This window comes from Mytilus californianus, unplaced genomic scaffold, assembly GCF_021869535.1.
Source record: "Mytilus californianus isolate M0D057914Y unplaced genomic scaffold, xbMytCali1.0.p SCAF_11, whole genome shotgun sequence".
NCBI lineage: Eukaryota > Metazoa > Mollusca > Bivalvia > Mytilida > Mytilidae > Mytilus > Mytilus californianus.
In genome coordinates, this window is record NW_026262593.1 from 18,978,101 (window position 1) to 18,985,831 (window position 7,731).

General features: G+C 38.9%; 1 long non-coding RNA gene across 4 annotated transcripts; it reads right to left on the reverse strand.

Annotated features, from left to right (window-relative positions):
- Positions 1-224: 224 nt before the first annotated feature.
- On the reverse strand, positions 225-4,559 carry LOC127720727 (uncharacterized). Of its 4 annotated transcripts, none has more exons than XR_007990961.1 (3): positions 4,022-4,254; positions 2,218-2,784; positions 225-330 (listed from the first exon to the last, which is right to left on the reverse strand). It is a non-coding gene; the product is annotated as an uncharacterized LOC127720727 (long non-coding RNA). The 4 variants fall into 4 exon arrangements; XR_007990960.1 differs by lacking the exon at positions 225-330 and adding an exon at positions 790-858; XR_007990962.1 differs by lacking the exon at positions 225-330 and adding an exon at positions 4,548-4,559 and having other exon boundaries at positions 2,149-2,784; positions 4,022-4,196.
- Positions 4,560-7,731: the final 3,172 nt, after the last annotated feature.

Sequence of the window (7,731 nt, forward strand, 5' to 3'; positions counted from 1 at the left end):
CTATAAGACTTATATAGTCATATCCCGTGACACCCCTCATTATTTTTCTCTAGAAGCCATGAAATAAGACAACCCCTCTGTTTTTAACATTTTTTTTTTTCAAATTTCGAGCTCTAGTTTCAGATTTTTAAACATAGCGCCCTTCGATACCTTGCGCAAAGGATGCGCCTGTTTCTCTTCTACAAGACCTTTATAGTCATACCCCGTGACATCCCTCATTATTTTTTACTCTAGAAGCCATGGAATAGGCCAACCCCTCTGTTTTTAACAATTTTTTTCTCAAATTTTGAGCTCTAGTTTCAGATTTTTGAACATAGCGCCCTTCGATACCTTGCGCAAAAAATGCGCCTGTTTCTCCTCTACAAGACCTATATAGTCATACCCCGTGACACCCCTCTTTATTTTTCTCTAGAAGCCATGGAATTGGCCAACCCCCTTCTTTTTAACAATTTTTTTAAAATTTTTAGCTCTTTTTTCAGATTTTTGAACATGGCGCCCTTCGATACCTTGCACAAAAGATGCGCCTGTTTCTCTTCTACAAGACCTGTATAGTCATACCCCGTGACACCCCTCATTATTTTTCTCTAAAAGCCATGGAATGGGCCAACCCCCCTGTTTTCAACAATTTTTTTTCAAATTTTGAGCTCTAGTTTCAGATTTTTTAACATAACGTCCTTCGAAACCTTGCGCAAAAGAAGCGCGTTTCTCTTCTACAAGACTTATATAGTCATACTCCATGACACCCCTCATTTTTTTTCTCTAGAAGCCATGGAATAGGCCTATCCCTCTGTTTTTAAATTATTTTTTTTAAATTTTGAGCTCTAGTTTCAGATTTCTGAACATAGCGCCCTTCGATACCTTGTGCAAAAGATGCGCCTGTTCCTCCTCTACAAGACCTATATAGTCATACTCCGTGACACCCCTCATTATTTTTTCTAGAAGCCATGGAATAGGCCAACCCCTCTGTTTTAACAATTTTATTTTTAATTTTGAGCTCTAGTTTCAGATTTTTGAACATAGCGCCCTTCTATACATTGCGCAAAAGATGCGCCTGTTTCTCCTCTTCAAGACATATATAGTCATACCCGGTGACACCCCTCATTATTTTTCTCATTTTGAGCTCTAGTTTCAGATTTTTGAACATAGCTCCTTCGATACCTTGCGCAAAGGATGCGCCTGTTTCTCCTCTACAAGACCTATATAGTCATACCCCGTGACACCCCTCATTATTTTTCTAGAAGCCATGGAATAGGGCAAACCTCCATGTTTTTACCAATTTATTTTTCAAATTTTGAGCTCTAGTTTCAGATTTTTGAACATAGCGCCCTTCGATACCTTGCGCAAAAGATGCGCCTGTTTCTCCTCTACAAGACCTATATAGTCATACCCCGTGACACCATTCATTATTTTTCTCTAGAAGCCATGGAATAGGCCAACCCCTCTGTTTTTAACAATTTTATTTCAAATTTAAGCTCTAGTTTCAGATTTTTGAACATAGCGCCCTTCGATACCTTGCGCAAAAGATGCGCCTTTTTCTCGTCCAGAAGACCTATATAGGCATACCCCGTGACACCCCTCATTATTTTTCTCTAAAAGCCATGGAATAGGCCAACCCCCCTTTTTTCACAATTTTTTTTCAAATTTTGAGCTCTAGTTTCAGATTTTTGAACATAGCGCCCTTCGATACCTTGCGCAAAAGATGCGCCTGTTTCTCCTCTACAAGACCTATACAGTTATTCCCCGTGACACTATTCATTATTTTTTCTCTAGAAGCCATGGAATAGGCCAACCCCCCTGTTTTTAACAATTTTTTTTCAAATTTTGAGCTCTAGTTTCAGATTTTTGAACATAGCGCCCTTCGATACCTTGCGCAAAAGATGCGCCTGTTTCTCCTCTACAAGACATATATAGTCATACCCCGTGACACCCCTCATTTTTTTTCTCTAGAAGCCATGGAATAGGCCAACCCCTCTGTTTTTAACATTTTTTTTTCAAATTTTGAGCTCTAGTTTCAGATTTTTGAACATAGCGCCCTACGATACCTTGCGCAAAAGATGTGCCTGTTTATCCTCTACAAGACCTATATAGTCATATCCCGTGACACCCCTCATTATTTTCTCTAGAAGCCATGGAATAGGCCAACTCCCCTGTTTTTAACAATTGTTTTTAAATTTTGAGCTCTAGTTTCAGATTTTTGAACATAGCTCCCTTCGATACCTTGCGCAAAAGATGCGCCTGTTTCTCCTCTACAAGACCTTTATAGTCATACCCCGTGACACTCCTCATTATTTTTCTCTAGAAGCCATGGAATAGGGCAACCTCCCTGTTTTTAACAAATTTTTTCCATATTTTGAGCTCTAGTTTCAGATTTTTGAACATAGCGCCCTTCGATACCTTGCGCAAAGGATGCGCCTGTTTCTCCTCTACAAGACCAATATAGTCATACCTCGTGACACCCCTCATTATTTTCTCTAGAAGCCATGGAATAGGCCAACCCCCCTGTTTTTAACAATTTTTTTTCAAATTATGAGCTCTAGTTTCAGATTTTTGAACATAGCGCACTTCGATACCTTGCGCAAAAGATGCGCCTGTTTCTCCTCTACAAGACCTATATAGTCATACCCCGTGACACCCCTCATTATTTTTCTCTAGAAGCCATGGAATAGGCCAATCCTTCTGTTTTTAACAATTTTTTTTTTAATTTTGAGCTCTAGTTTCAGATTTTTGAACATAGCCCCTTCGATACCTTGCGCAAAACATGCGCCTGTTTCTCCTCTACAAGACCTATATAGTCATACCCAGTGACTACCGTCATTATTTTTCTCTAGAAGCCATTGAATAGGCCAACCCCCCCTGTATTAACAATTTTTTTTCAAATTTTGAGCTCTAGTTTTAGATATTTGAACATAGTGCCCTTCGATACCTTGCGCAAAAGATGCGCCTTTTTCTCCTCTACAAGACCTATATAGGCATACCCCGTGACACCCCTCATTATTTTTCTCTAGAAGCCATGGAATAGGCCAAACCCCCTTTTTTAACAATTTTTTTTCAAATTTTGAGCTCTAGTTTCAGATTTTTGAACATAACGCCCTTCGATACCTTGCGCAAAAGATGCGCCTGTTTCTCCTCTACAAGACCTATACAGTCATACCCCGTGACACTATTCATTATTTTTCTCTAGAAGCCATGGAATAGGCCAACCCCTCTGTTTTTAACAATTTTTTTTCAAATTTTAAGCTCTAGTTTCAGATTTTTGAACATAGCGCCCTTCGATACCTTGCGCAAAAGATGCGCCTGTTTCTCCTCTACAAGACCTATATAGTCATACCCAGTGACTACCGTCATTATTTTTCTCTAGAAGCCATTGAATAGGCCAACCCCCCCTGTATTAACAATTTTTTTTCAAATTTTGAGCTCTAGTTTTAGATATTTGAACATAGTGCCCTTCGATACCTTGCGCAAAAGATGCGCCTTTTTCTCCTCTACAAGACCTATATAGGCATACCCCGTGACACCCCTCATTATTTTTCTCTAGAAGCCATGGAATAGGCCAAACCCCCTTTTTTAACAATTTTTTTTCAAATTTTGAGCTCTAGTTTCAGATTTTTGAACATAACGCCCTTCGATACCTTGCGCAAAAGATGCGCCTGTTTCTCCTCTACAAGACCTATACAGTCATACCCCGTGACACTATTCATTATTTTTCTCTAGAAGCCATGGAATAGGCCAACCCCTCTGTTTTTAACAATTTTTTTTCAAATTTTAAGCTCTAGTTTCAGATTTTTGAACATAGCGCCCTTCGATACCTTGCGCAAAAGATGCGCCTGTTTCTCCTCTACAAGACATATATAGTCATACCCCGTGACACCCCTCATTATCTTTCTCTAGAAGCCATGGAATAGGCCAACCCCTCTGTTTTTAACAATTTTTTTTCAAATTTTGCGCTCTAGTTTCAGATTTTTGAACATAGCGCCCTTCGATACCTTGCGCAAAATATGCGCCTGTTTCTCTTCTACAAGACCTATATAGTCATACCCCGTGACACCCCTCATTATTTTCTCTAGAAGCCATGGAATAGGCCAACCCCCCTGTTTTTAACAATTGTTTTTAAATTTTGAGCTCTAGTTTCAGATTTTTGAACATAGCTCCCTTCGATACCTTGCGCAAAAGATGCGCCTGTTTCTCCTCTACAAGACCTATATAGTCATACCCCATGACACTCCTCATTATTTTTCTCTAGAAGCCATGGAATAGGGCAACCTCCCTGTTTTTAACAATTTTTTTTCATATTTTGAGCTCTAGTTTCAGATTTTTGAACATAGCGCCCTTCGATACCTTGCGCAAAAGATGCGCCTGTTTCTCTTCTACAAGACCTTTATAGTCATACCCCGTGACACCCCTCATTATTTTTCTCTAGAAGCCATGGAATAGGCCAACCCCCTATTTTTACAATTTTTTTCAAATTTTGAGCTCTAGTTTCAGATTTTTGAACATAGCGCCCTTCGATGCCTCGCGCAAAAGATGCGCCTGTTTCTCCTCTACAAGACATATATAGTCATACCCCGTGACACTAATTTAATAATTTTTCACTAGAAGCCATGGAATAGGCCAACCCCCCTGTTTTTAACAATTTTTTTCAAATTTTGAACTCTAGTTTCAGATTTTTTAACATAGCGCCCTTCGATACCTTGCGCAAAAGATGCGCCTATTTCTTCTCTACAGGACCTATATAATCATAACCCGTGACACCCCTTAATATTTTCTCTAGAAGCCATGGAATAGGCCAACCCCCCTGTTTTTAACAATTTTTTTTCAAATTTTGAGCTCTAGTTTCAGATTTTTTAACATAGCGCCATACAATACCTTGCGCAAAAGATGCGCCTATTTCTCCTCTACAGGACCTATATAATCATACCCCGTGACACCCCTTAATATTTTCTCTAGAAGCCATGGAATAGGCCAACCCCCCTGTTTTTAACAATTTTTTTTTAAATTTTGAGCTCTAGTTTCGGATTTTTGAACATAGCGCCCTTCGATACCTTGCGCAAAAGATGCGCCTGTTTCTCTTCTACAAGACCTATATAGTCATACCCCGTGACACTCATCATTATTTTTCTCTAGAAGCCATGGAATAGGCCAACCCCTCTGTTTTTAACAATTGTTTTTTAAATTTTGAGCTCTAGTTTCAGATTTTTGAACATAGCGCCCTTCGATACCTTGCGCAAAAGATGCGCCTGTTTCTCTTCTACAAGACCTTTATAGTGCTACCCCGTGACACCCCTCATTATTTTTGTCTAGAAGCCATGGAATAGGCCAACCCCCCCTGTTTTTACAATTTTTTTTCAAATTTTGAGCTCTAGTTTCAGATTTTTGAACATAGCGCCCTTCGATACCTTGTGCAAAAGATGCGCCTGTTTCTCCTCTACAGGTATAGGTATAGGACACAGCACTATGGAGGTCACTATTCATCCAATAATCTGAGCAAATTCTGGGAAAAATACTCCAATAACCTGAAGCGGGACAGACGGACCGACGGACGAACGGACGGACGAACGAACGAACGGACGCACAGACCGAAAAACATAATGCCCATAAATGGGGCATAAAAATTAAATATATAAAGATATTTTTGTCAGCCAATTTTTTTTTTTAACTTATGAAGTGAGAAGGAAATACTCCAAGGATTTGAGTTCATTTGCAGAATAACTTGCACAAGATTTGCGATAAAGGTCATTTATTCAGAAACCATAAAAACATAATACAACTGACTGTTACGAACAATTATGTAATAAACCAAAACTGAATAAATGACAATAATTTGCAAAGGTGGGGAACAAATACCGTCACAATCCCCAAGTCACAGAGTTGGGACACCGCCACCGGAGAAACCTTGGAGATAAATTTTATAAGAGATTAATTGATTTATATACTTGCTTGCTTGCTCAAGTCAAATGGCGATTATTTCATTTATATTTAGGACGACGTTAAAAAGAAAAAGAGAAAGAAAAAACAATAAATGTGTATAATATTACACCTTGCTCAATGTCAGGATGTAAAGCTTATAAGATTATAAACTAGAGGCTCCCAAGAGCCTGTGTCGCTCACCTGATTCTACTTTGGTTTTGAAAATCATGTAAAAATAGATTAAAATCATAACAGATACCCTAATAATGATTGAGGCCAAATTTGGTTTAATATTGGCCCCGTAATTTAATCAAAAAAAGGAAGACTTTTGTAAAGTTTACAGAAATTACCAATAAATTCATTGACATTGTAGAAAATGACTTTACAAGGACAATAACTCCAACAATATGTCAATTGACAATTTTGCTCTCATGTTGACTTATGTGTAGAACTTCTTTTCTTGATATTTTTGCAGTTTACAGTATACATTGTATCTCAATCTATAAAGATACATGTATTAAGGTATTCATCAGCACCTCATAAGGAACATTTATGCCATGTTTGATTTCATTCCATTCAGTGCTCCTCTTGGAGAAGACATTTGTATGTATTTCCCATACGATCTTATGTTAACTTAAGTCCCCTGCTTGCCGCCATCTTGGATGATGGTTCGGCTACAAAGTAATAACACTTGGTCAGTACCTCATTAGGAGCATTCATGCCATGTTTGGTTTCATTCTATTCAGTGGTTCTCTAAAAGAAGACATTTGTATGTATTTCCCATAGGGTCCTATGTTAAACTAAGTCCCGGCCCCTCTGGCGGCCATCTTGTATGATGGATCGGCTTCAAAGTAACAACACTTGATCAGCACCTCATAAGGAACATTCTTGTTATGCTTGGTTTAATTCCATTTAGTGTTTCTCTAAAAGAAGACATTTGTATGTATTGTCCATAGGTTCCTATGTTAAACTAAGTCCCGGCCCCTCTGGTGGCCATCTTGTATGATGGATCGGCTTCAAAGTAACAACACTTGGTCAGCACCTCATAAGGAACATTCTTGTTATGTTTGGTTTAATTCCATTTATTGTTTCTCTAAAAGAAGACATTTGTATGTATCGTCCATAGGTTCCTATGTTAAACGAAGTCCTCCGCTGGCGGTCATCTTGGATGATGGATCGGCTTCAAAGTAACAACACTTGGTCAGCACCTCATAAGGAACATTCTTGCCATGTTTGGTTTAATTCCATTCACTAAAAAAAGACATTTGTATGTATTGTCCAAAGGTTCCTATTTTAAACGAAGCCCCCCGCTGGCGGCCATCTTGGATGATGGATCGGCTTCAAAGTAACAACACTTGGTCAGTACCTCATAAGGAACATTCATGCCATGTTTGGTTTCATTTCATTTTGTGGTTCTCTAAAAGAAGACATTTGTATGTATTATCCGTAGGTTCCTTATTAAACGAAGTCCAAAGCTGGCGGCCATCTTGGATGATGGATCAGCTACAAAGTAACAACACTTGGTCAACACCTCATAAGGAACATTCATGCCATGTTTGGTTTCATTCCATTCAGTGGTTCTCTAGAAGAAGTTCAAAATGTAAAAAGATAACGACGACGACGACGACGGACGCCAAGTGATGAGAAAAGCTCACTTGGCCCTTCGGGCCAGGTGAGCTAAAAAGCAGAGCAAGCCCTGTTGACCTCTATTTTTTTATGGTTGACAAGTATACATGCCAGTGTAAGGCAAACTCGTTTGATCCTTACACTTCCATAGCATAATGTATAAGATTTACAACTTTAACAACTTCTTATAGATTCAACCTA